Consider the following 27,499-nt stretch of genomic DNA (forward strand, 5'->3'; position numbering starts at 1 on the left):
GATATAGCAGAAATATTCATTATCTTCCCATGTTAATGTTTTCTGTCTTTGTTCTGTTTTTTTAAAACTGTACAAGATGTGTTTCCTTTGTTACTCGGCTATGATTATGTGAAATCAATTTCCATCATATACTGGTAAATAAACATGTTTGAAAGGTTCATTCTCCCCTTTCTCACAGCACTAGAGGAATTCACAGAATTAAAATCTATAGATTGAATGAGGATGTGTTACATTAGCACCATTTATCATCCCATTGACAAGCATTATCATGCCAAGCTATTTTCAGGGCTCATGACAATTTTAAATACAGGAATAAGGCATTTTTTAATGTTGGTTGCATTGTGTGAAGGACAGGATACTGTACAACTTAGATTGCTTCCATATTCTAGTATGTAATTGGCCCTTTATCCTCATATTAGTATTATTCAGAGGTAGAAACTCACATAATAATTTTAAGGAAACAAAAGTATGTTCTGCAGTATGTCAAGGTTTTTGGATAAACTGCAAATAATCAGCCCCGTGCAGTCCTGGGAAGGGTCCAAAGGCAGTAAAAGAAGAATGGGCCCACTCACCAAAATCCCTTCAGGTTCACCATCCAGCACTTTAAATGAGTAGGAAAGTGGAGGAGGACATATTGTTCATTTCTGCCCACAAACTGGAGTGAAGAGGAAGACTCCCGAGCAAAGAGGGAGTTGTGTGAAAACCTGTCATAGGTGGAGGGGGAGTATGGAGGATTAGGAGTTTGGTGGGTGGAGAAAAAGATAAAGACATTTTTTCTTAGATGAAGAAGTTCAGGTTGGGTTCAGGTATAAGGATGGCTGGACATTCAGGTAGCATGGTTCTTATCTGTAAAATTAATTCACCAATCTCTACTCCTGACAGCATTTTAGATTGTGTATGTTACATTTTATACAAGCTTGTGATAAATATTCCATTGATTTATCACTGTAGGAAAATTAGAAAAGGATTCTTAAGCTTATAAAGTACCTCTACACACTAAGAAACACATTGAAGACTCTAAGAAAGGCTAATAACTCCCGCATAAAGAGAACAACATTAAGAGCTAAGAGGATGTGTGACTGAACAAGTACATTACAAAACTAGTTGCATCAGAAAGGCCTGACTGCTGGTATATCTTCAGTAGCTGTATTGAGGTTTTTAGGGAGATACATAGATTTTCCCCAACATCAATCCTTGTTTGCAGTCAATTTAATTCCCTCACTCTCAGTTTCCCATCCCTTATTTTCCCACCTGGGTTGTCTATATTCTCTCAACAACCACAGCCATTTCCAGATTGATTTGATTTTGTTTATCATAGTTACGCACAGTCAAATACAACTCTTCTGTGACAGGCAGGAGCAAAGAATACAGGGGCGTGTCAGTAATAATCCACTTTGCAGTAAGTGAATAAAATGATACAAGTACTCTCATGTGAAGATAATAGTCTGAAAGGGAGAAATAAACAAAACATTCTTTAGAAGTTAGTCCATGGTTTGGGAGCCAGGAGTTCTGGATTCTATTCCCATTTCTGTCACTGACTCACTGTATTGCCTTAGGCAAGTTACTTACGCCTGGATCCAAAGGGACGTAGGCATTGCAATGCCTAACATTTAGTCACCTAGAAAATCACTGGAAAAAACAAAATTATCCACAAACCTGTGTCTTGGTACCTAGACTTCCTATACAAGGACTGAGAAGAGATAGGTATCAAAGAGTGAGATTCACAAAAGCTGGCACGCTGAGTGGGAAGCTGCCTAAGCTAGACAATGGGAGATGGTGAAGAGAGGGAAGTGTCATAAGCCCTGCCCTTCTCATAGAGTTAGTACTTAAGTGAAGGCTGCAGGGAAGTTCCTGTCTTTGCTTGCGATCCACCACCTGGAACCCATGTCTTGGTGCCAGGTCTAAGTTGATCTTCCAAGAAATGGAGGAGGTGATGCAATCACCCCACTTTTAGCTCAGCAGTAAGCGCATTCACCCAGGACATAGAACACCCAGGTTCAATTCTCCACCCTCCCAGCAGGAGAGACAATGTGAACAGGGAGTCTGCCCTGTCACGTGAACATGCCCAAGCTGCTGGGCTATGGGATAGTCTGACATGAGTCTCTCTCAATCTCTCCTGTTTAAGGTGTTCTGCCTTTATGTATTTATCCTAAGTTTCTTTTGTGGATCTGGATCTTAAACCCTCTGTGTATTGTCTAGAACAGGGGTCCCCAACACGGTGCCTGCGGGCGCCATGGCACCCACCAGGGTGTCTAAGTGCACCTGCATACTGGCCGGTGGATGAACATTCACCAAAATGCCACCGAAATTTGGTGGCATTTTCGTGGCAACTCCTGTGGATGACATTACTTGCCACCAACAAACAATGTCATCCAGAGGCGCCACCACCAAAATTCAACAGCATTTCAGCGGCAACACTTCTGGATGATGCCACTTTTTGGCGGCATTTTGGTGGATGCTCATCCGCCACCACAGTCCTCCGTGGCTCATCGTCTGGTGCCTACCAGGCGGAAAAGGTTGGGGACCACTGGTCTAGAAGATGGGGATGGTAGACTGGAATGATGAGGGATTTCATTGGTTCATGTTTCTGAAACACTTTAAGATTCTCAGATGAAGGGTGCTGTGGGTGCATAGCATTACTGAGTGCAGTAATGAAGGAGGACACTTGATCTGATAGTGGGTATGAATAATTCTGTATGTATGTTATTAAATATTGAAATCAGGACCAATTGCCTGGAGGAAACCAGAGGAAAGTGGTGAATTGATTATATCAGAATAAGTTGAGTTGATGAGTAGCAGCAGGTGGGTTGATTTATTGGAATAATATTCTTTGATGTAGCTGGGATTTGATCCTAATTTGGATAGCAGAAGCTAGATGAGTAGAAAGATAAGGATCAGGCACGCAAAACCAGTGCTGTGAAGGATGATGCTGGAATTGGATATTGACTAGAGCATTGTAGGAGGCGTTAAGGCTGAAGCAATAAACATTATGGTACAAAGTTATAGCCCTGGATTCATGTATTTCTATACTCAAGTTATGGGATAGACTAGTGAGCATATGGATGGGAAAGAAGCCAGAGGAACAATGGGGGAGGGGAAAGCAAATAACAGAGGTGGATGGAAAGGTGTGAGACAAAGAAGAATGAACCAATGCAACAAAAAATGAAGGGGTATCAAAGAAAAAAACAAACAGGGCAGATTGATTGGTGCCAGTTTGTTGGCTGTCAGCCTGAGGGAAAATAGCACAATTCACTGACCAAGAAGAAAGTCAGCATTTGTCAGTCAGTCATCAAACAAAACAGCCAGATGTCAGACAGCAAGGTAATGGCAAAACAGTTACTTTGCTGGCATTCATATCCCTTTGGATGGTGACTAATCTGGATAGTTACATTGCATTACATGTAGTGTATTTAATTTTTAGCTGTGTAACAGTACAGTGCAGTTACAGTTACTTATTTTTTATTAGTGGTATTATTCTGGTATCTTCTCAGTCTTAGTTCTGAAAACTCTAGCACTGCCCAGTCTTACTTCAAAGACAACCACCATCCTCAGCTGAAGTAGCAAGTGACAGATGCATATTTTTCTAGTGACAGGCTTGGAGGAGTGGGTGGATACAGTTGCACCTGATTTTTATAATTAAAATGTCAAAAATATATCAGTGTGTATTACAATAAAGTATAACTTAGCAAATGCAAATTAGTATCGGTAGTAAATGATCTGGTTTTTAAATGGAAAAAAAGTATTTATTATAACAATTCACCCCTGCAAAATTTAAGGAAGACAAACAAGTGGAAGTTTAAAGTGGAAGTTTAAAGCACAATTCTCCCTCTATTATTATAAAGGAAAGGGGGGAAAGATTAGGAACGGTTCTATGACATGTGCTGCAATAATTCCGCAGCCACCCATGGGTAGCAGGAAATAATGGAGGGTATAACTCTACTTATGTCACAAAGACACATGCAGGAGAATTACAAAAAAACCCACTTTCCTTTTCTCATATAGAATGCTATTTGTATTGTGTTTGCCCAAGTATGGCTAACATCAACAGAGCTCAGAGATTAAATAGACAAAGTTATAATTGGTGTTGCTCTGTGATTGATCAATCCCATTTTACTGAATATGATAAACTGTGAATTATGCGTCATTTAAAGATTCTCTTGGCTGTGTAATTTGGTAGATAAATACCTAAATTCAGCTGCCTGGAGAAATTTAGAAGACTGATTTTCACTAAGTATGTTCTATTTGGCCAATGATAATAACAGAGGCTTTGGGATCAAGTTAATTGAATTAAATAATGTCAATATAGTATAAAGAGGAATGAATTTGAACCTGATCCAGGGCTTTCGTGCAAACAAGAAGAAGACTGTGAACTTCAATTAGGATGTATTTAAACAGTCAGATTTCTGCAACTTTTAGAGCCGGCACTCAGGGTAAAATTGACCCCTGTGATGAGAATCAGTTCAAGGTCCATGCACCACTTTGAGGTGATGTCTTATGTGGTGTCTACATCTTCCACTGGCCCAACTCAGCTGCAGCTACAGAGTTTTGAATGGTTTTTATCTCCAACCAGAAATGAAGCCGCCCCCCTTATAGATCCTTAGTGTCACACTTCTTACCTCTATTCCTCAGAGCTGGTGGACAGAAGCATCCAGACAGCTGGCTTGCTCAATCCTACCCTTTTGTCATCCCTTTCCAAATCTACAGAAAATCTCTGCATCACCCCAGAAAAGGACAAATAGAAACTTCAACAGCAGTCATGGTTCTTAGAGGTCCTGAGAATTCCATTTCTACTGAATAAGGGCATGTGGCTGCTTTGGGGGCCTCCCCAAAGAGAGGAAATGTTTTTTGTGCTCACTGGGCCTGTATAAGGACAACACAGTATGTTGCCTTCTAAGAATTGCAAGTATCACATACCTTTTTTTTAAATGGTAGCCTAGGTAATTTTTCTCAAAGTGGCATTTCAAACACCAACCTCTAGTTAACCCTAACCACCCATCATTTCTTTCTGTTCTGGTGCCAACTTCTCAAATATCTTAGAATCTTTCCAGTTTCTAAGAAAATTACATATTTACATTTGAAATTAGTACTAAAGGAAGGCAACTGTTTTCCTATAGTAATACTTAGCATATAACAGTCACTAGTTGTTTTTTTATGTTTATTCCCATTTTGCTGAGATAAGAGTCAATTAATTAATTCTTACTTAGATTGTGAGCTCTTCAGGGCAGGGGCTGTCTTGCTGTTATGTGTCTGTACAATGGGGACCTGATTTATAACTGGGGTCTCTAGGCACTACCATAATACAAATAATAATAATAGTGCAAAGCCATAGAATTAGTTAATGTGAGAGCTGAAATTAGAACTCAGGAGTGCCTGGCATAAACTCAGTCCCCCAGACAATCCCCCTCTCAGTACGAATTCATGCTGTTCCATATTCTCTCTTAAATTGATAGAACTCTTACGATAACAGACTACAGTATTCTTCATGTACCATTTGGCTCAATGTGCATTGAAAAAGAAATGACAGTGCGATTGGTGTTTGGACTCAGGAGAAAAATGACTGGTGCACTGTCTCCTGTTACATGGCAGGCTCACTTAAGGATCGTTGGTGTTTAACGTAAATACATTTTGTTGCTGGACCCTAAAGCAACCTTTTTTCTCATCCTCTGGAATATAATGCACTACAGCAGGAACCTAGGTCAGGGTGTTAATCGCTATGTTTGCTCATTAGGAAGGAATACAGTATTCCAAGAGAGGATAAATTGTTCTATGTAGTGGCTGATATAATAAGAGCTCTTTATTTTACTGTATAGGTAGTCAATTGGAGCTCCTGTTGAAAGCTCCTGTGTAAACTGAGGTGCTTTTTCCCCCCAAATATGCTTTTATACCACCTGGAATAAGTGGAAATTATTTACTAAATCTACAAACAACTCTTAAGCTGACCCAGTTTTTGACCTTCACAGTGATAGAGTAGGTAATGCAGAAGTCGCTGATGAGGGGTGTATTTCTAGGAGGGTAAGTGGGGAATTTAGCCTCATGTCTCCCATTTGCATTAACCGTGTGACTAATTCTCTACATACTATGGTCCAAATGCATCCCCCTTAAGACTGTATGTGTGCAGGCAGAGAGTGCAATATGTAACTGGAGCCAATTCTACCTTGAGACACTCAAGTACAGCTCTTATTGTATTTAAAAGAGTGTATGTAAAATAATCTGAGGACAGAATGTCCCCCCAAACAGCATTTCCAGAGGCCAGAACTCACCCCCCAACTGGATCCTATATGCCGTGCTTGAGTTGCATATAGGTGTCATAATTGGCCAGGGGAGAATTCCTTCAGCACAAAAGCAGTATAGGACAATAAGTGATCCCTACACCACTGTCTATTTCTGAGGGGGATGGGAACAAGGTGGGAAGGGGCACGGCCAGAGTGCTAAGCACTGCAGGGATTCTGGGCTGTGGATAACTTAGAGCAGCCTTTGGGTCTTTCATGCCACCTGGGGGCTGCTATAATTCAGAGTAACCTTCCCAGAATCGAGTGGGTATAAGCTCCCTTTGCTCTTGCTCCACCTGAGCTGAAATTTCTGTACACTGAAGCTGCCCCTGGCATTTGGTATTTTAGAGCCAACCCATCTTATAAGAAGCTGAGCACCATCAGCATTCTGCAGGATCAGGCCCTTAAAGAGGAAATCCTAGGAGAGGAAGAGGGGAAAAAAAAAAGCCAAACTGAACAACCCAAGTTCCTTAGAGTTACAGGTCCAGATCCTCAGCTGCTGTAAGTTGGCATAGTTCTACTGACCTAAAAATAAGTGATAGGGCCTGATTATGTGCTTACTTCAACTGGTCTAAATAAAGAACCATGTAACTGAAATAAGGAATAACTTAACTGAAGTCAGAGTCACACACTCGTAAAGCTTAACAGTGGAAATACTTCAGTGATAAACCCATTAAAACAATATAGCTCCTGTGTCCCACCAAGCACCACATTATATATAAAATATACAGCAATATTGTGAATTTCTCCTAACCTGGTAAGAGAACAAACCAGTTACAGGAACAAAGGTCCAGTGCATCAAAGTAAAATAAGATTAAATACAAACTGCTCCGTAGGAATAGATGTGCACTTCTGAATATTTTCTAAGCACCTAATTAAAATGCACCACCCAGTTGAGCCTATTTTTATTATTACTAATAATAAGAGATAAAGCACAGTATTAAAATACTTTTGCACAAAGGTTCGGACTTAAAAATACTTCTGCTGTACTTAGGTTTTAAAAAGCACCAGATGGTTTAATTAACTCTGCTATATGTGGACCAGCTAATGAATTTTTATTTGTTCCATTATGAAGACATGCTCTATTTAAGCAGGCGTCAAGTATTACTAAGACTATAAGGGCTTTGTGATGGGGCAGGCAGACCCTTTCTCTGAGTCAGCAGGAGAAAGATTAGTATCGTTTACCCAAAAAGGGCCACAGCTGCCTCCACTGTTTACAAAGACATGCAGGAGGCAATGGGACTTTTCTTCACTCTGTATAAAAAGTGCAGTTGCTGTAAAATGCAGAAGTGGAATGAGGTACAGGGGTCCTGTCCTGTAAGACTGGATGAAGAACTGATTTGATCTCTTGTTCCAGGATCCTTTCGATCCCTTTTGTTCCAGAATCCCATACAGGGAGCAGTATGGGAGAGGCAGCCTAATACTGATTATCAAATATGCTATACTGATTACGGTTTTTCTATTTTCTGTGTGGAGAAACAATCTAGAGTCAGACTGGAAACCAGGTGGGAGAACTAGGTCTTTGTTCTTGTTTTTACCAGGTCTAGACAAGTACCAGTACAAAAGAAGGAAATGAGAAACAGAGTCCAGGGCTGTCCATAAATTGCATAACACATTTTTGGTGACTTTTCAAGACCCTTTCTAACACAGACAAACACACAAAATTAAGGACCTACCTACCCACAGTGTGTTATGTAATTTTTGGACAGCCCCTATCCTAACAGCTGGGACAGCTGTGGCTCTAGAGACCCCAGTAATGCAGCAGAGACTCCAGAACAAAGTGAAGGGCTCACTACTTTGAGATAATCAGAAACAGACCCTGGAAGAAGGGCCATTAGCCTTCCAAAGGAGGCAAAGGCAGACCCGGGGGTACATCATAACTAAGAAGCCTGGCCTGACCTACATCAGGCAGCTTAGGGCAGGAGAAAATATGCTGTCACGCTGAACCAGTGGTCCTTGAGATTCTGAAGGCGTTACACAGTACCGTGGTTGGGGGACATTTGGGAACAGAGGAACTTTCCTAAAAGACTCAAACTCAGTACTACTGGTGTGGTTGGGACTGGTCTGTTAGGGACTGTGTAAAGTCATGCTATACGTCTTTGGTGTTTGCTAGCTCCTGGAACACTGAACTGGGCCTCTAGGAGTCCGAGCCTCTGGACTACAGCAACAATGGCTCCAGAGACTCCAGACACCATTTCCCTGCATGTTTAAGGCTGCGACAGGGACAGAACAGGCTGAAAAAGCCAAGGAGGAGCTCCAGATGGAGTGATTTATAAAGACAGCGTGTTGGGCCAGTGAGGCGCCAGGAGGGGACAGGCTGCTTCAGAGACAAAGGCTTGGTCTACACTACAGAGTTAGCTTGAATTTAGTTGCATTAGGTCAATTTTATAAAGAATGCGTCTACACAAGCAACCCCGTTCCATCGACCTAAAGGGCTCTTAAAATCAACTTCTGTACTCCTATCTGTTGAGGGGAGTAGTGCTAAAATCTACCTTGTTGGGTTGAATTTGGGGTAGTGTGGATGCAAATCGACATTATTGGCTTCCGGGAGCTATCCTGGAGTGCTCCAGTGTGACCGCTCTGGACAGCACATTCAGCTCCGATGCGCTAGCCAAGTACACAGGAAAATCCCCAGGAACTTTTGAATTTCACTTCCTGTTCGGTCAGCGTGGCGAGCTCGGCAGCACAGGTGACCACTGACCCTGCTGACGCCATGACCCTGCCAGCAGGTAGGGGATCTTGGGGGACAACTACTGCACTGGTGGGGTGCAAAATAAACTTTATTAAGAAAATGCAAAAACAGGGAAAATTACAGGGAAAAAAATTGCCAATAGTGAGGGGTAAAATGGGGGGTTTTTTTTTGTTTTTTAAGGTAGACAATTTGGGGGAGGGGTTTCTTTTAGTAATAGGGGAGGTTTTAATAGTGGGGTACGTAACAGGGGTGGGGGTTAAACAATTACAGTGGTTGGTAACCAATTGGTAAATAACACTGAAATATATAAATGTAACAGGTAGCTTAAACAATTTCTATTTTATGTAAAAGGGTGGGTCACAGCAGCATAACCAAACTAACAGTTATGGGTAAAATGTGTCACAGCTCAGTTTAAATGTAAAACAAGTGTCTAGAGGTGAAAAAAGGGTTAAACATGGGTTTATAGAGAAAAAATGTAAAAAATGTGAGGGGTTTTTGGGAGTAGGGGAGGAAAAAGAATCACAAATGAGGTGGTAGGGCAGTAAGGGTTAAACACCAATGGGGGGTTTTACAGTTGGGCTAAGAGAAAGAGAGAGAAAAGCAGGGTAGAGGAATGAGGTTGGGGGGAGTTTTAAAAGGGGAGAAGAGCACGTTGAGCAGAGAGGCAGAGGGAGGTTTAAACTTCAGCGAGAAGGAGCAAGACAGGCTGCAAGTTTTAAAACAGCAGAAAGACTGCAGACCAGTGAGGGACTGGGCCCCCCCCTTTGGAGTCGGGAAAATGGGGGGGCAGAGGAAGACAGACTTAACCACAATTATAGAGCCAGAACACAGCAAAATCTTGGTCTATTGATCTAACTAACCAAGACTACAAAGCAAATTAGCAAGTAACAGAACACAATGCAACAATTTTTAAACCTAACTTTACAGAGCACAATACAAAACAATTCTCTAAACCTAGACTTAAAAAAACTTAAATTAAACCAGGGACTAGGAACCCCAAACACCAAGAGGCAGTGGGGGGTGGTGGGAATGAGAAAAACTTTATCTAGGCTAAGAACCTGATTCTAAATAGGTGCCACCTTAGTACAGCTATTGCCGATTTCTTGATCGGGAAGGCACAAAGCAGTTCCCAGAGGGAAAGTTTGGGTGTGGCACAGGAAGGCACAAGCCCGGGGGTTAAACAGAAAAAATTTTTTTTTAGAAGCTGCAAGGCAGCCCAGGAAAGCAAAAAAGATTATAGCAAAAAAAATACAGACACAAGGAGCTTGCTGGTCTGTCTGCTTGGGAAACAAGGCCAGCAGCCCCCCTGGACAGTGGGAGCCGGCAAGGAAAAACTCTTAAACCCCCAGGAGGGCAGCAAACATAGAGACAGGAACGGCAAAGCATCAGAGGAATGGAGAGAGGACCACAATTCGCTTTAAAATAAACCAGGGAGATCTCCAGCCCAAACAAAAAATCTTGTTCGTGGGAAGTTAAAAAAAACCCGACCTTGGGTAACCAGGAAAACAAAAATGCCAACCATTTTTTTTTTTAATCTTTAAAGCTAAAATCTTTAACGAGCAACAAAAAAACAAAAAAAATTCCCCCTTCCTAAAAACCGGTAGCCTTCAACCCTTTAAAACAAAAAAAAACAGCTAATGCAAAAAAAAAAAAAAAAAATTAATTCTCAAAAAGAAATCTAAAGGTTCTAGGCTTTTAAGCAAAAAAACTTGATTTTTTCCCTAAAAAAGGGGTTGCCCACCTTAACACTTATGCCTTGGCCCGATTTCCTTGGAAAATCCCCGGAAAGGGGGAGAAAAAAAAGGTTTCAAGTTTTCTGCCAGAAGGGCTAGAAAAAAACTTGGGTCACAAGTTTTGAAAAAATTGAGCAGGGAGGGCAAAATAAACAAGCTTGGCTTTGCCTTTCCCCGGGGGGTTTGGGCAGGTTTAAAAAAACAGAGTTGATTTCTGTGGGCTTGCTAGAAGCAAGAACTTGGGGGGGGGCAAGCTTGGGCCCTGGACAAAGGCCTGGAAAGCCCCAAGGGATTTAAAAAAGCCAATTTAAATAACAGGCAAGATACACACTTGTAGCAAGGGCAAAGCTTTAAAGCAAAGCGGACCAGGACTTTGTTTTATTTTTAGCAGCAAAAGGGGCTGCTGCAGAAAAGCTAATTGGATTGGCAGATTAGATTAAAAAGCAAAAGAACCAGCAATCCCCCGGGGTAAATACAAAAAAGTCATGGGGATCATAGCCGATTTGGGGTTTGTTTGCTGGGGGAAACAACAAAAACACAGCCCCCCCAGCCCAGGCCAGAGGGGAAATCCTGGAGAAAAGACATGGCCATTAGAAAGGGGCTTGTCCTTGCAAGCCGAGAGCAAGAAAGGACCCTTCCAATCCCCAGGGGCATTACAAAACAAAAGCTTCCTCATTAGCCCAAAACTTTGTTCCCCTTTGGAAACAGGAAAAAGGCAGTAGGAAGCATTCCGAGATAAGGGATGGAAAGGAGAAGAAAACTTTTGAATTTCGCTCATAGCCGAGGAAAAACAATCAGGAATCCACATCTCCCCCTGAAGGCAAAGCCAATTGTTCCGCGCCCCGTTTGTCCTGGGAAAGGGGAGTAAAGTTTGGTTAAAAACGAGGGGGGGGAACCTCAAAAAAAACTTGTTTTAACAACGAGGACAACTGCCAAAAGACCCCCCCTACGAGGGGGTTCCCACCCCCAAAACAACCCTGAGGCTGAATCGGGGATAGCGCCAGGAAAAGAAAAAACCGCAGGGTTTCCCTATTCCCCTGGTCTGCAGGAACGTGGGGGACAGGGGGTACAGGGGCTCAAAAAAAAAAGCGGCGAGAAAAACCCTTAGCTGATTTCAGACCAGGTGGCAAAGCAAGGAACCTTCTCTGAGGTTTGATCAGAAAAAAAAAAAAAAAATGTCTGGTTTTAAAGGGCAAAAACTTAGGCAGTTTTCCCACCAGTTTACTTTTGATTGGGCTTTCCTCTTGAATAACAGGGGGAGGAGAGGAAGGAGGCAGGGAAAACCTGGCAGGTGAGCATAGGCATGCCTGGGCTAAATGTTCTGAGCCACAAGGTATGACTCATATGCTTAATTAGTTTTGGCAACACTTTCAGTTTTTCACTTTGCCATTCTTCTGGGCAGGCGCCCCCACACCGAAGCCCCGGGTCCTGAAACAAAGGAGCCAAAAACAAAGAAGCAAGGAAAAGGCCCCCAAGCCCCCTTCCTAGGCAGGGCAGTGGCTCCAGTTAGTCTGTACAAGCCATCCCTATGAATAGGGCTGTGATTTTAGTTAGCACAATGGCCGGGAGGGGCGGCCACACAGGACAAACAGAAAGGAGAAGGGAAAAAGGAATGCTAGCAGGGGGACAGCTGTAACAGACAACCACGAGGTCCCCCCAGAATCGCAAACAAGCTCCAGCATGGAGCAAACGGGAGATACTGGATCTGATTGCTGTATGGGGAGAAGAATCTGTGCAGGCAGAACTCTGATCAAAAAGAAGAAATGTTAATATATATATGCCAAAATCGCATAGGGCATGATGGGCAGAGGCTACAACAGGGACACACAGCAGTGCTGTGTGAAAGTCAGGGAGCTCAGGCAAGCCTACCAAAAGACAAAGGAGGCAAATGATCCCTCTGGGTAGAACCCCATACACGCCGCTTCTATGATCAGCTGCATGGCATTCTGGGGGAGGACCCTATCACTATCCCACCACTGTCTGTGGATGCCTGCCAGGGGAGAGTCTCACGCAACACGGAGGAGGATTTTTGTAGATGAGGAAGAGGTGGAGGAGGAGGAGAATGTGCAGCAGGCAAGAGGTGAATCCGTTCTCCCTGGCAGCCAGAACCTTTTCATCACCCTGGAGCCAATACCCTCCCAAGGCGGGATCCCTGACCCTGAAGGCAGGTCACATTTGTAATTACAGTACAGGGTTTAAAGCAATAGTGTTTAATGTTTGATTTTCCCTGAGCACTTGGGATGAATTCGCGGCCAGTACAGCTACTGGAAAAGTCTGTTAACATGTCTGGGGATGGAGTGGGAATCCTCCAGAGACATCTACATGAAGTTCTGAGGTACTCTGAAAGCCTTTGCAGAAGATTTCTGGGAAGGGCTGCCTTATTTTGTTCTCCACAATAAGACACTTTACGATGCCAAGTCAGTAGCAAGTAGTCTGGAATCATTGCAGCACAAAGCATGGCAGCAATGGCCTTGGGTTTTGGTCGCATTCAAGCAACATTCAGTCTATATCATTCAGTGTTAGCCTCAGGAGAGTGATATCATTCACGGTCACCTGGTTGAAATAGGGGAATTTTTGTAAGGGGAACAGTAAAAGGACCCTGTTCATGCCAGGCTGTTTGTGCTTGGCTAAAAGGGATCATCCCTGAGAACAGCCATGCGGTGAGGGAAGGGGTGAAGGGATCATCCCAAATAGCCAGGCGAAGGGGTGGGAAGAGGTGTGTGCTGCACATCCACTCGAAAACTGCAGCCCTTCCTTTTAAATGGCAAACCCAGCTGGCATTGCTTGCTATGGGGAAGGAGGGTGCTGCAGTTTGAAAACATTCCCACATGTTATCAAGGCATTAGAAGTCAACCCCATGTACCCTTTGGCTTACCATGGCTGCCTGGAAACCAAATTCTGTTGCCCAGTAGTGTGTGATGTGTCACCATACTGGCAGGTGCTCAATACAAAAGGCAAAATGCGTCCTTGTACCTAAAGCACATGTGCTATCTGCTGTGAATTGCTTGATTCACTGTGAAAGAGTCTTCCTTTTGTTCTCAGAAATGTACCTTCTTAAATTTTACTCTCTCTTTTTATCCCCCTGCAGGTGCTAATGTTGCTATGCTCCTCCTATCATCTCTGTCCCTGAGGTTATTGCAGATTAGAAGATGAAAAAAACACACTCGCGATGACATGTTTTCCAAGCTCATGTAGTCCTCCCGCACTGCACAGCTGAATGCATCGAGGCATTCAGTGGCGGAGTCCAGGAAAGCATTAAGTGACCATAATGAGAAGAGGCAGGATGTGATCCTGATGTTAATGGGGGATCAAATGGATGTGCTCAGGAGTCTGGTGGAACTGTATGAAAGCCAACAAGAGCACAGACGGCCGCTGCATCCAATGTACAACTGCCTGCCCTCCTCCCCAAGTTCCATAGCCTCCTCACCTAGATGCCCAAGAACGTGGGGGGTGGGAGGAGGCTCTGGGCACCCAGCCACTGCACTCCAGAGGATGGCCCAAGTAACAGAAGACTGTCATTCAAACAGTTTTGATTTTTAGTGTGACTACAATAAGCAATGTGGTCTTGTCCTTTCCTCCTTCCCTCCTCCCCCACCCCACCCTACCCCACCCATAATACCTTATCAGTTATCTCTCTTTTTTAATTAATAGAGAAAGAATGCATGGTTTCAAAACAATACTGACTTTATTTCCTTTCAAGCTGTGATCAAAGGGGGGGAGGGTGGTTGGCTTACACAACAAAGGGAGCGGGTTTGTATCAAGGAGAAACACACACAACTGTCACATGTAGCCTGGCCAGTCATGAAACTGATTTTCAAAGCCTCTCTGATGTGCAGCGCTCCTACCTGTGCTCTTCTAATCTCCCTGGTGTCTGGCTGTTCAAAACTGGCAGCCAGGCGATTTGCCTCAACCTCCCACCCCACCATAAACATCTCTCTCTTACCCTCACAGATATTATGGAGCACACAGCAAGCAGTAATAACAATGGGAATATTGGTTGTGCTGAGGTCTAACCTAGTCAGCAAACAGCGCCAGGAGCTTTTAAATGTCCAAAGGCACATTCTACCACCATTCTGCACTTGCTCAGCCTGTAGGTGAACTGCTCCTTACTACTTTCCAGGCTGCCTGTGTATGGCTTCATGAGCCATGGTAGCAAGGGGTAGACTGGATCCCCAAGGATAACTATAGGCATTTCAACATCCCCATCAGTAATTTTCTGGTCTGGGAAGTAAGTCCCTTCTTGCAGCTGCTCAAACAGACCAGAGTTTCTAAAGATGTGAGTGTCATGCCCTTTTCCCGGCCATCCCACGTTGATGTCGGTGAAATGTCCCTTGTGACCCACCAGTGCTTGCAGCACCATTGAGAAGTACCCCCTGCGGTTTATGTATTGGTTGGCAAGGTGCTCCGGTGCCAAGATAGGGATATGGGTTCCGTCTATCGCCCCACCACAGTTAGAGAACCCCATTGCAGCAAAGCCATCCACTATGACTTGCACATTTCCCAGAGTCACTGCCCTTGATAGCAGAATGTCAGTGATTGCAATTGGCCACTTGAATCACAGCAGCCCTCCCAGTAGATGTGCCCACTCCAAATTGATTACTGACTGACCGGTAGCAGTCAGGCATTGCAAGCTTCCACAGGGCTATTGCCACTCACTTCTGAACAGTCAGGGCAGCTCTCATCTTGGTATTCCTGCGCTTCAGGGCGGGGGAAAGCAACTCACAGAGTTCCAGAAAAATGGCTTTACGCATGTGAAAGTTTCGCTGGGAATCATCCCATACCTGCAACACTATGTGGTCCCACCAGTCTGTGCTTGTTTGCCGGGCCCAGAATCAGCGTTCCACTGTATCAGCCAGCTCCACGGCCACAATGATATCCCAATTGCCAGAGCCCGTGCTTTCAGGAACGTCTGTGTCCATGTCCTCATCATGCTGCCATCTCTGAGCCAGGTTCTGCACATACTGTGGTATAATGTGTGAGGTGTTTACAATGCTCAGAACAGCAGCGATGAGCTGAGCGGGCTCCATGCTTGCCATGCTGTGGTGTCTGCACGGGTAACCCAGGCAAAAAGGCGTGAAATGATTGCCTGCCATTGCTTTCACGGAAGGACGGAGGGAGAGAGGAAGGAAGGGAGGGGAGAGTGATGACCGATACCCCAAACCACCCACAACAATGTTTTTTCCCCATCAGGCATTGGGAGCTTAACCCATAATTCCAATGGGCAGCAGAGACTGCAGGAACTGTGGGATAGCTTCCTACAGTGCACCGCTCCGTGAGTCGATGCTAGCCACAGTAGTGAGGACGCACTCTGCCGACTTAATGCACTTAGTGGGGACATACACAATTGACTGTATAAAATTGATTTCTAAAAACTGACTTCTATAAAATTGACCTAATTTCATAGTGTAGACATACCCGAAGGTATTAATTGTGGTTTCACTTGTGGGCTGCGGTTTGAGTTTGGAGGTGACTCAGGGAAAAACAGCAAGGGAAACTTTGATGTGTTCTTCAATCTAGTGTATAGCCGGATGGTTCCAGCCCTGTGGACATCAGCAATTAGGGAGATGGAGAACTAACTTAGTGCTGGCTACCAAAAGCTTGCCAAGACGTCCATAGGACTCCAGAACAGGGAACCAAGAGAGGACTTTGCCCCACTCCTGGTGAAGACACCATAAGAGAATCCATTTATTTTTGTTTAAGCCAACCATCATTCAGAGTGTTGCAGCACTAGTCACAGGACTTATCCTCTGCATGCCAACTGCGTGGAACTGAGCTGGGCGGTTCTGTACAATGGTGAACACAGGGAGGGGGGGAATTTGTTATATTGTTGATGTTTTAGTATTTTAATTAATCTTAATCCTGTCCTTCCCTAAAGCCTTTGTTTCCTGTCCCCAGTAAAGTCCTCTGTGTTATACCGTTCTTTTTTAATCTGGCATTGGGGCTTGTCTTAATATATGGTTCATGTACAAGGTTATATTTCTTGTGAACGCAATGCTAACATTAGTTATTTCCCAAAGAAGAGCACCCCTTGTGGCCCAAGCACAGAGAGGAGTCACTTTGGGTGGAGGCCAAAATAAAGAACCCAGAACTATATGAGGAGCGGGGAAAGCTACTCTGTTAGCAAACAATAGGACAGAGACTTGAGCCATGCCTCGGGAAAGGGATTACAACTCTGTGGCTCAGATGATAGTACACCCAGATCATTTATTCTGCTAATTTTTGAGTGTAGCTACAGATATACTGCTACCACTACCTATCACTGAGAGAGGCAACTGGCACATGCTTGTGGTAGCAGTTTTCTTTCCAAGTGGTTTATCCACTGCCCAGTGAAGAAAATAAATAAATAAATAAATATTGCCCATTCAAGAAGCCCAAACTCTTTGTTGAGCTGTTTGCGTACCACTTTGGTCCACTGTAATCTGTGCTCAGTGGTCAGGGGTAAAACATTGAGTCTCAGTTGTTCCAAAAGGTTTGGACTCTGCTTGAGATAAATCAGATCAGCACTGCATCTTACCAGTCACTGTCAGATGGGTTTGTGAGGCATCTGAACCATACACTGAAGGGACTGAGGAGTGCCATGTAAAGTGGGGACAGGGATAGATTTTCCCTCCCAACACCTGACCCTCCTCTTCCAATCTCATGGCTCCATCTTAGAGGCCAATCAGCCTGACCCCATGGCCCATGAGCCCCTACTCCTTCCCCTTCCGGATCTGAGGGAGTGGCATTGTGATCTTTGGGAGGAAAGGGTTGCAGTGTCACTCAGTTTTGGCCCAGCCACACCTTGGCTGGGCTATGGCTCAGGTGCCCCACCTCTGAAGCATATGCACTGAATGCTAATATTGTCATCTTTTGTAGGTGTCCATCAATGGCTTGTCATGATGTTCTGTAGATCTAGTGTTCAGTCATCCATGGGGTGCATATATCAGAAACCTACTGACCGCTGTACTCACCTACATGCCTCCATCTTTCATCTAAACCACATCACATGATCCATTGTCTACACCCAAATTCTACGATACAATCGCATTTGCTCCAACCCCTCAGACAGAGACAAACACTACAAGATCCCAATCAAGCATTCTTACAACTACAGTTGCCACCTGCTGAAATGAAGAAACAGACTGACAGAGCCAGAAGAATACCCAGAAGTTACCTACTTCAGGACAAGCCCAACAAAGAAAGTAACAGAACACCACTAGCCATCACCTTCAGCCCCCAACTAAAACTTCTCCAGCGCATCATCAAGTATCTACAACCTATCCTGAAGGATGATCCCTCAGTCTCACAGATCTTGGGAGAGAGGCCAGTCCTCGCTTACAGACAGCCCCCCAACTTGAAGCAAATACTCACCAGCAACCATACACCACACAACAAAAACACTAACCCAGGAACCTATCCTTGCAACAAAGCCTGTTGCCAACTCTGTCCACATATCTATTTATGGGACACCATCACAGGACCTAATCACATCAGCCACATCATCAGGGGAAGAGGAGGAATCAGGGGAAGAGGCCCATGTATTCTATTGGGCCTGAAGGGAAGAAGCTGCTGTCCTCATAAAGGGCAGGTGTACGCATATTGAGCTGGGATGGTAAGGAGGGCTTGATGCCTGATTGTTGCTCACAACTGGAGCAGCTGGCTAGCAGGAGCCATGCAGAAACCACAGTATCAGCAATAGAAAGAAAACACAGAGGGACCGCCAAAAAGACAAACTAGGATCTGATCCCTGGCCAGGAATCCTAACTGCCTTGAACTGAGGAAAGGACTGAATAAGGCCACTAGTGTAGTTGTAGAATTTACCGATTTCTCATTTGGGGCATATGGAGTTTACCACTGTCTGGCCTGGCTCCCCAAAAAGGTTCGTTTACCCACTTCTCTTTTTACCACTACACCACTGAATAGAGCACCTCAAGTACTGAGAGACCTAACCTTCTCCTGAGTGGCATTTTCAATGACGGTAAACTTCCCAGAGTAAGCTTTCCACTTGTGCAGGTTTTTCCACAGGACAGGATGGTTTAGCCCTTAGTGTGATAGTATATTAGCAGATAGACAGGTGGTTTTAATTACAGTGCATGCTATGTGTAGCGTATACAATATACCACTGTTGTAATTAAACAACTGATTATATAAACTATAGCATATCCACTTCCAGGTAAGGGAATTTTTTTTATTCAGAAAATTAATGAATAATAGAATTTCCCCTGCGGAATTCACTGTATTTTTCAAATTACCTGTAAAAACAACAGAGACAGATTTTCTGGTCTGCTTTTGCACTACTCAGACAGCTCAAAGTGACTAGTAGTGAATCTGCCTGGTGTAGCAGAACTCTCTTCACTTACTTATTCCTTGTGAATGGGCCCAGAGCTGCTTTAACTTACAGCAGGCCCAGTGAGGTGCACTTGGTTCCCTAAAGCCTCTAACCATCGCTGAGCCAAAGTTCATCTCAGGCACAGTGTTTTACCAACCCGTGTGTTGGATGGGGCCACAGGCTGGAGCACAAGATCCAGCACTCAAAAGAAAGTGAAATTGATGGTTTCTCATACAAGTTTCCTCTTCTGATTTGATTCAACTTAGTTATGTTATCACTTTGTTCCTCTCCCAGACCACCCCCAAAGGCCAGTTAGGGTCTTTGCACTCACCCAGCCATTGGTCTGCAATCTCCAGACAATTCACCACAGAAGTTCAGTCATAGAATCATAGAATATCAGGGTTGGAAGGGATTTCAGGAGGTCATCTAGTCCAACCTCCTGCTCAAAGTAGGACCAGTTCCCAACTAAATCATCCCCTAAATCATGTAATGGGAGAGACAGCCCGTTGGCTGGGTTCAGGATTATCCACTCTTTCCAGGGTTGTCAACAAACAAAAGGAAACAGCCCTACTATGTTTGTGTCACAGTGCATGTGTGACCATCATTCCTCAGAGACCCCCTAGAAAGCCATGGCCTCAACCAGGTGTACACAGTAGTCTATGACAGTCCTAGAACAGTAGTTCAGCATCAGGTCCTCCCTTCAGGGGATGGAGCTGTCAAGCAGCAGTCATTAAAGAATCTCCTGCATTCAGCCAGTCTTCTGCAGGAACTGAGAATTGGACACCTACCCTCCTCTCTAGTTTGCCCCCAACTGTGGGGTGTCCTGCACTTCTAGCTTACTCCTGCCAAGTCTGATGTCTCTCATAGGGGAGTCAGAGCAAGGCTGGTTGATCTCACAATGGCTCAGTAACCCCATGTTCCCCAGTGTGCATTTTGTATACCTCATCACATGTTTCACATATAGCCCTTTGAATGACTCTCTTATCCCCTTGACATTCTGAGCCAGATACTGCTCTCACTTATATCCATTGTACACTGGCATAATTCCACTGAACCTATTGGAGTTACTTCTGATCTGTGTCAATGTAAGTGAGAACAGAATCAATATATACTTTGTTTGATCTGCCAAATTTAGCACCTTTATCCAACCTATGTGTCAGTTTCAGGCAGGAGCAAGTATTTTGCTTCTTGCTAGCAGGGGGAGTAAACTACGAGAACCATAGTTTTAGTGTAGACCCAGGAGAAAAGAAGGTGTTAATCAAACAGCAAAACAACTTTATGACCCTTTTTTCCTCTCCAAATAGCATGAATGCTAACTTTTGCTGCAGTGTACACACATTTTCTCTAATGAGAGTACAATCAAATAGGAAGAGCTCAGAGAAGTAATAAAGGCTTTAAGCAGCAAAATGGTTCTTTAAAATACTACCCATTAAGATTAGAAAGTGGATTTTCTGACAAAAATAAAAGCTTGTCAATCAAAAAAAAAAATTATTTAAATAGCTCAATTTTCATACTGTCTCAGGAATAACACGGCATGGGTGAATTTTGACATAACCTGTGTAGGAGAGATGATTTAAATGGGTTTTGATAATAATAATAATAATAATAAAAAAAATTAAACTTTTCCATAAGGAATCCTAGTGCAAAAATTCAGAATTAAAGATGTATGAGTAAATCAAGCCCTGTAACCAGCTTCTTTTGCTAGGGCCTAAGTCTGATACCTTTATGTCTGTTTATAGCACCTTATTTCACAAATAGACCTGTCGGGCCTGATTCCTATTTATACTAAGGCCCCTTTACACTGCTCTGGGTTTACACAAACTTTAAAGCTCCTTTATACTGAGAGGCCTTGTGCAGATGAGAATCACCATCACTGACCTCAGTTAAGTAGTTCACAAATACTCGTGAAGTAAGGTATCATTGAATGTCAGCAACATTACAGAAATTTGCCCCATTCCTAAATTATTGGTAATTGCATTACACCTGATGACTCCCACTCACAAAACAAACAAGAAACACAAACAGTTATATTCCTGCATCATGATATGCTACTATATATCAGGTGAGAGCATCTTCTAGAGACTGTCTTCCTGGATCATTTCAGAAGCAACACAACCAGTTCGTTGAGAAGCAAGAATGCATTCAACCACCTGCTAGCAGCTTCTTGGAAGGGCTACAAGAATTCTGTTCTTGGAAGAAACCCAAGGTCTGTCCTATCAATCAGAGTGAATATTATCATAATGGTGGTTTTTCAGAGCGGTTCACAACAGGCTCATTATACTCAACAGAACGGGAGACATAACCCAAAATGATGATTTGATCTTGTTTGCCAGCAACAAAAAAAATCTAGTCTGATGAATGGGCTGTTAGCCTGTATGTGTATTTCTAGTTCCTCAATTATTGTACCTGCTATGTAATCACTACATCTTGCACAGTAGGTGACTATGCAGAAGACTGGCATTGATTCTCTTGCACCTGAGCTTGACAGAGAAGGAGATCTCTGCGGAGATGACACCTATGGTATCGGAGTCTCAAAAGCAATTGCCAACCCTCAGTCTAAAGATTGTTATGACAATGTGCAACCTGTGGGACAGATATAGTGGGCTAAACCCTGCCTTCAGAAACAATCTGTTTTAACTTAAATTGATTTCAGTGTCTATTGCATTCACGTCTGAGGGAAGAATTAGCTAGAGTACCTTTTTTACATATCTACAGTACATTATTCTACACCACTGTTCACAAAAGTGATTACATAGTGATCTGTCCCCGTTGCTTCCATTTGCACATAACAGATCCAACAAATATTCTCAGATTACAACTGTACTTTTATAGACAATAATTGGACTGGAGTTACTGTTGCCCAGTACCTTGTGTAGTGATTTACTCCAGTGCACAGTAGGCATAAAATATTACCATTTTGATTTGGCAGTATTTTATATCCATTTTTTGCACTGGTATCAATGACTACACAAGGTTCATTACAATGGAAAATTGGGCTCCTATCATCATCTTATTCTACAGTCCATCCTCCTTTTATTCTATTCTATACCCACTTCATCCAGTAAATGCTTGTTCTGTTACTGACTTCCAAAGATAAAATACTCATCCATAGATTTAAACATGTTGGACTGTGTAAATCTGGAGAAATTCCATTAACTGAAGTGGAGTTACTTTGGATTTACTCTACTGTAACTGAGACTAAAATCTGGCCCATAGACCAGCAGGATTGCATTTAAGGCTAACAATAAACATTTGTGTGTCCTCCACTCCCCAGCTTGTAATATTTAATATATAGGGAGGACTAGTGTTTTAGTCAGTGCTTAACTTGTAATGAAAGAGGTGCCAGGGCTCAAGCAGTTTTTTAACTTTCATGACAGATGCAGCTAGCCCAGAGGTGCCATGACTGTGAACTGCCAAGCCTAGAGGTGTCGGGGCTCAGTACAAGCCCCAGTACAAATTAAGCACTGGTTTTAGATGCTAATCAGCTAGTATATGAGGAAAAAATGCTACTTTTGTCCAGACAGCAGTGAATAAAATGGGAACTTCATGACAGGAAGTTGTAACAAATATTTCTCTTCTCCATCCAAAGATAACCTCATCCTTTAGGCACTTCCTTCAGTAGACACATATTTCTTGCTTCCACTGCAGAACAGCTCTCTAGTTCTACAAATAAATGAGTACACTGACTGCTTATTCGGTCTGCTTTCAAGTGCTATCCAGAAGTTGAGACAAAAATGTAGTGCCACATAAGTTGTCACATCCACCATAGAATAGCCTTTACCCTTATGCACATGAATGTTAAATGAAAGTATATTTTACATAACTTTTTCAGCTATTGCTCCAACAGTGATCCTCCATTAAAAGAGGTGAGAGGATTTAAATGTGTTTTTCACAAAACCTGCTATGTACAGTGGCGATACTTAAGATGTTTCTACCATTTTGAAAGATTATACTGGTCTAGGAGAGAGTCCCTCAACTTAAAATGGAGCATACTGGTAGTATTAGCAATATGTTTGAAAACAGTAGAATCATTTAAAGTGCATCCACCATAATTACATATGAAGTTCAAAGACACTATTAATAAAGCACATTTCTGCTATGTCAGTTAAGTCTTGAGTATAAAGTGGCAAGGACAAAAAAAAATCCTAAGCAACGGTGGAGACAACATTCACAGTGGATAGATTCAGGCAGAACCAAAAAGGGAAATTTATCAGGCCACTCAAACCAAACCTCGGAGACTTGTGCTGTACCATTTACAAGCTAATTCATGCTCTATGAACCAAGAATCTATTTTCTTCTATAGTATTTGATCTCTTAATCTTGGTTGTAAATTTTTGGAGGTGTTTAAGCTGTGCCAGGACTATGCCATTTAAATCAGTGGAGGTTTTTATTTTTTTGACACTTTCTTGTATTACTTTTACAAGGAGTATTTTAAGCATAGGAATTACACATGCTTCCAGTGTGAGAGAGACTGGTAGATTTATGAGTGCACATACACACTAGACAGCAAGTGATTTTGATGAAAATGGTAGACGCAAGTTCACACGGGCATGGAAGTCAGAGTAATCTGCCTCAATAGCCTTGCTACTCCACTAGTCATTTTATTTTATTGCTATTGTTATAGACTTTTCTGATCTGGAGACACTCCATAAGCAAGCAACAGCCAATTTATAGAATATTGATTTTTAAAGTCCCAGATGACTGATTTCCTATAACACAGTGGAGACCACAGAAAGAATGTGAGTATTTACATAACAGTATAGTTCTCATATCTTTAATCTCCTTTCCAGAGACTTCAAATGCTTCACTAATTTAAATGAATTAAGCCTCACAGTTCCTGTGGGTTTGCTAGTATTATAACCATTTGATAGACGAAGAAACTGAGACATAGAGGGGTGACTTAAGCAACGTCACACAGAAAATCAGTGTCGCAGTCCAGACAAAAATGTAGCAGCTGTCTAGACCACATATCTCCTTCTTACATAGATTCATAGATTTTAAGGCCAGAAAGGACCATAATTTTGTGACCATCTAGTCTGACCTCCTGCATAACACAGGTGTGACGTTCCCCTGGTGTAATCCAGAATGATGATCTGCTAGATCTCTCCAATCCTTGACTCTGGGAGCCAGCTTTACCCTGCTCTGCTGTGAGAACCCCCACTCCTGGGCTGTTCACGCACAGCCTCTGGCATGTAAGCTGCTCCTTGGATTGTGCAACCAAATGTCACTAGCCAATATCTGCGGTCCCAGACACAACCTTAGGAATCTCCATCTTGCAGTGTCCAGTTATGCCGCTGGACACTGCAAGCTTATATGAGTTCGTCAATTTAACAAAGAAATTGATATGTACCAGGCTTGTTATCCCAAGGGAATCTCTGACGTGCTTCAAACCAAACGCACTGCTACCGGTAGAATAAACAAACCGATTTATTAACTACAAAGATAGATTTTAAGTGATAGGCAAAAGGTCAGAGTGGTTACCAAAAGAAAATAAAATATAAGCACACAGTCTAAACTCTCAACCCTATTAGACTGGGCAACATCTAGATTAAGCAGTTTTTCTCACCCCACTGGATACTGCAATCCTTAATATACAGGTTTGTTCCATAAACCGAGGCCAATCTCCTGTGCTGGAGTCTTGTCTTCTTCTCAGTGTCTTAGTTGCTTGCAGCACAGGTGGACGAAGGAGAAGAGTGCAGTATGTGTCCACTGTTTGTTTTATACTCTCAGTCCACATGCTTGGGGACCACAAGTCCAGGCATGTCTGGGGGACATTGCTGAATCTCTCCAAGCAATGTTGAGCAGTTCCCTTGGTGTGGCCTCATGCAGGTGAGTTATTGCATTGTAGCTCCCTTGCTGAGCAATGGCTGTTGATAGGTTTTTTGACACCCCACCTGGGTGTTGGTTACTTTCCTTGCTATTGCCTCTGGGGAGCTAATTTCTGGCTGACTCCCCAACTTACAGGATGTTTTAGTGATCACCATACAACACAATTCTCATAACTTCATATGCATTAATGATTCACTCATATGGATAGAGAAATGACTTTCAGCAGATCATAACCTTTCTGCTGATATCTTACAAGGCATGCTTTATATGGAAGATCATGACTATATGAAAATGAGGAATATGGGGGTTACGGTACACTCTCTCAAGGTATAGAATGTCACAACAGGTCCTTGCCATTCTCACTTAAAGACTAGTAACTTGTTGAACTAAACCATATTAATGCTGAGTAAATGGTCCAAGTGGGAACATAAATCTGCCTGAACCCATTGTGTTTGAGACTGCTAGATCAAAACTCAACACTTGTGCATTTGGCTGAGGCAGAGGCGGTCTAATTCCTACATATGGCACTCAGGGAGCAGATTCCGGAGGATTAGACTGCAGAAGAGATACTGGTCCAAAGGAACCTTCTGCTCCTTTGCCTCTGATAAATTCCTTAAACTCCCCCAAATACCAAACTCCCTCAGTATTCCACCATGACAAATGCACCCATTAACATCCAGATAGCAACAAAGGGACCCAACTACTTACTCAGCTGTCAAACCCTCACATCAGGGACAAGCAGTCCAGCAGACCTATCACTATATTCATGTATTCAGGACAATGCTCCCACCCCCTCCTTGGAACACAGTCAGAACAAGTGCACTAGTGTCATGAGAAGCATCTAGCTTTGTGCCATTGCAGAAGGGAATTGGAGTGTCACCTTCTAGTAGCTGTGGCTACATCCTTCATTTGGCACAATATTTTGTTTGTTTGCTCCTTCTTTCTCCATTTTATTGTTGAACAAACATATCAAGCATCGTGACAAGGGACTCTGCATCCTGCATTTCATCCATTACAGTCTCCTTGTACCTAGTATAGTGTATCATGTTTTAGTGCTGCCAGAAATAAGGGATACATAGAAGCTCTTGAACCTATAACAGACTTAAGGGCTTTAGTGAAAATAACCCATAATTCCCACACAGAACACATCTTGGTCTTCTCTAGGAACTGGAAGAACAAGAGTGGCCCAATTTTTAATGTAACTCCCAGTCTGCAACTGCTGGGCTTTTGTCCTCAGTCCCCAAGTCCAGCCTCACATTCCTCTTGGGCTCAGTCTTTACATGCCTCCTCAAATCCAGCTTTCTCCCAGCATCCCAGTTTTGGCCTTTGGAACCCCACATCTTCCCATTTACTCAAGCTTCCCAGACTTCTAGGCCTTCCCTAGAAAACTACTTCTCTGCATCCTCTCCTCCTCTTAGGTCCCCCCCACACAGAGGGAAGTCAGACTTAATGGTCATAGCCCAGACTAGAGTCAAGATCATGGCTGGGAATCAGACCAAGCGTCACAGCCTGAGTCAGAGGCAGAATCCATGCCAGGGGCAAAGCTGGAGTCAATAACTGGAGTCAGGATAAGGGAGAGGGAACAAGACAAGGTAAGAGGAACAGCGAGTGGGAACCAGGCAAGGAGGCAGGAACTTGATCTTAAAGGGTCTGGCCAGGAGCATGCCTAACAGCTAGTGGCTCAGACAAGGGGTGTGCCAGGAACAGGAAGCTTTATGTTTGGAGGTGACCAGTCAGCAGATGGCTGTTAGCTGATTCTGCTGAGTCACTGGATGCAGCTTCTGTTTGCAGGGTATCAACTGCAGTTTCCCTATCTGGTTGGCAGTGTGGAATCAATGGCAGTGGGTACCAATTGCATACAGTTATTTGGTTAAGTGCCCTGTAGTCCAAATAAAGTCTCAGAGAGCTGTCTTTCTTTTGAATGAAGATTACTGGGGCATCTGAGGGGACGGTAGAGCAGCAGAAAAAGTCTTTGCCTATGTTTTCCTGGATGTACTCTCTTAAGATTGATGACCTGGGCTTGGACATAAAATATATGCATCTAACCAGAATGTTAACTCCAGGTTGAAGGTCCACGGGATAATTGTAATCACAAAGCTGAGGTAATATGTTTGCATTATGTTTTGCGAAAGCATCATGATAGTCTTGGTATTATGTGGGGAGGGAAGGTTCATCATGAAGAGTTGGTGTTTCTGCATCCAACAGAGTGACTGCCATGGGGAGGGACATCTTGGTTCTTAGAGCAAAGTTCTCTGGCTTGGACTCTAGGATTGCAGGTTCTTGAACCCTGGCCAGTTTTCCTTACAGAAGCTCCATGGGAAAGAGATATTCTATTGGGAGGAAAGATTAGCCAGGGTACTTCCAAAATCAAGATAAAATGCAGGGAGCTAATAAAACTGAATTGCAAGACTTCTTGGTGTTCCCAATCACCACTTCCAAAGGTACACTCTCCAAAGTAACCAGGCCTGATGTCAGGGGGAACCCATACACTGTCTCCACCACTTCAGGGATGGTTTTAGGTTGTGCCAGAAGGCTGAGGACCTGTGCTATGGAAAAATCAAAGATATTTCCCCTGCTCCTGAGTCAATCAAGGGCTATTACCCAGGTCATTAATGAAATTACTGAATAATATCAGACCAGGACTGACCTCAGTTGGACCCCACTAGAT

Source organism: Chelonoidis abingdonii, chromosome 1 (genome assembly GCF_003597395.2).
Source record: "Chelonoidis abingdonii isolate Lonesome George chromosome 1, CheloAbing_2.0, whole genome shotgun sequence".
Classification (NCBI taxonomy): domain Eukaryota; kingdom Metazoa; phylum Chordata; order Testudines; family Testudinidae; genus Chelonoidis; species Chelonoidis abingdonii.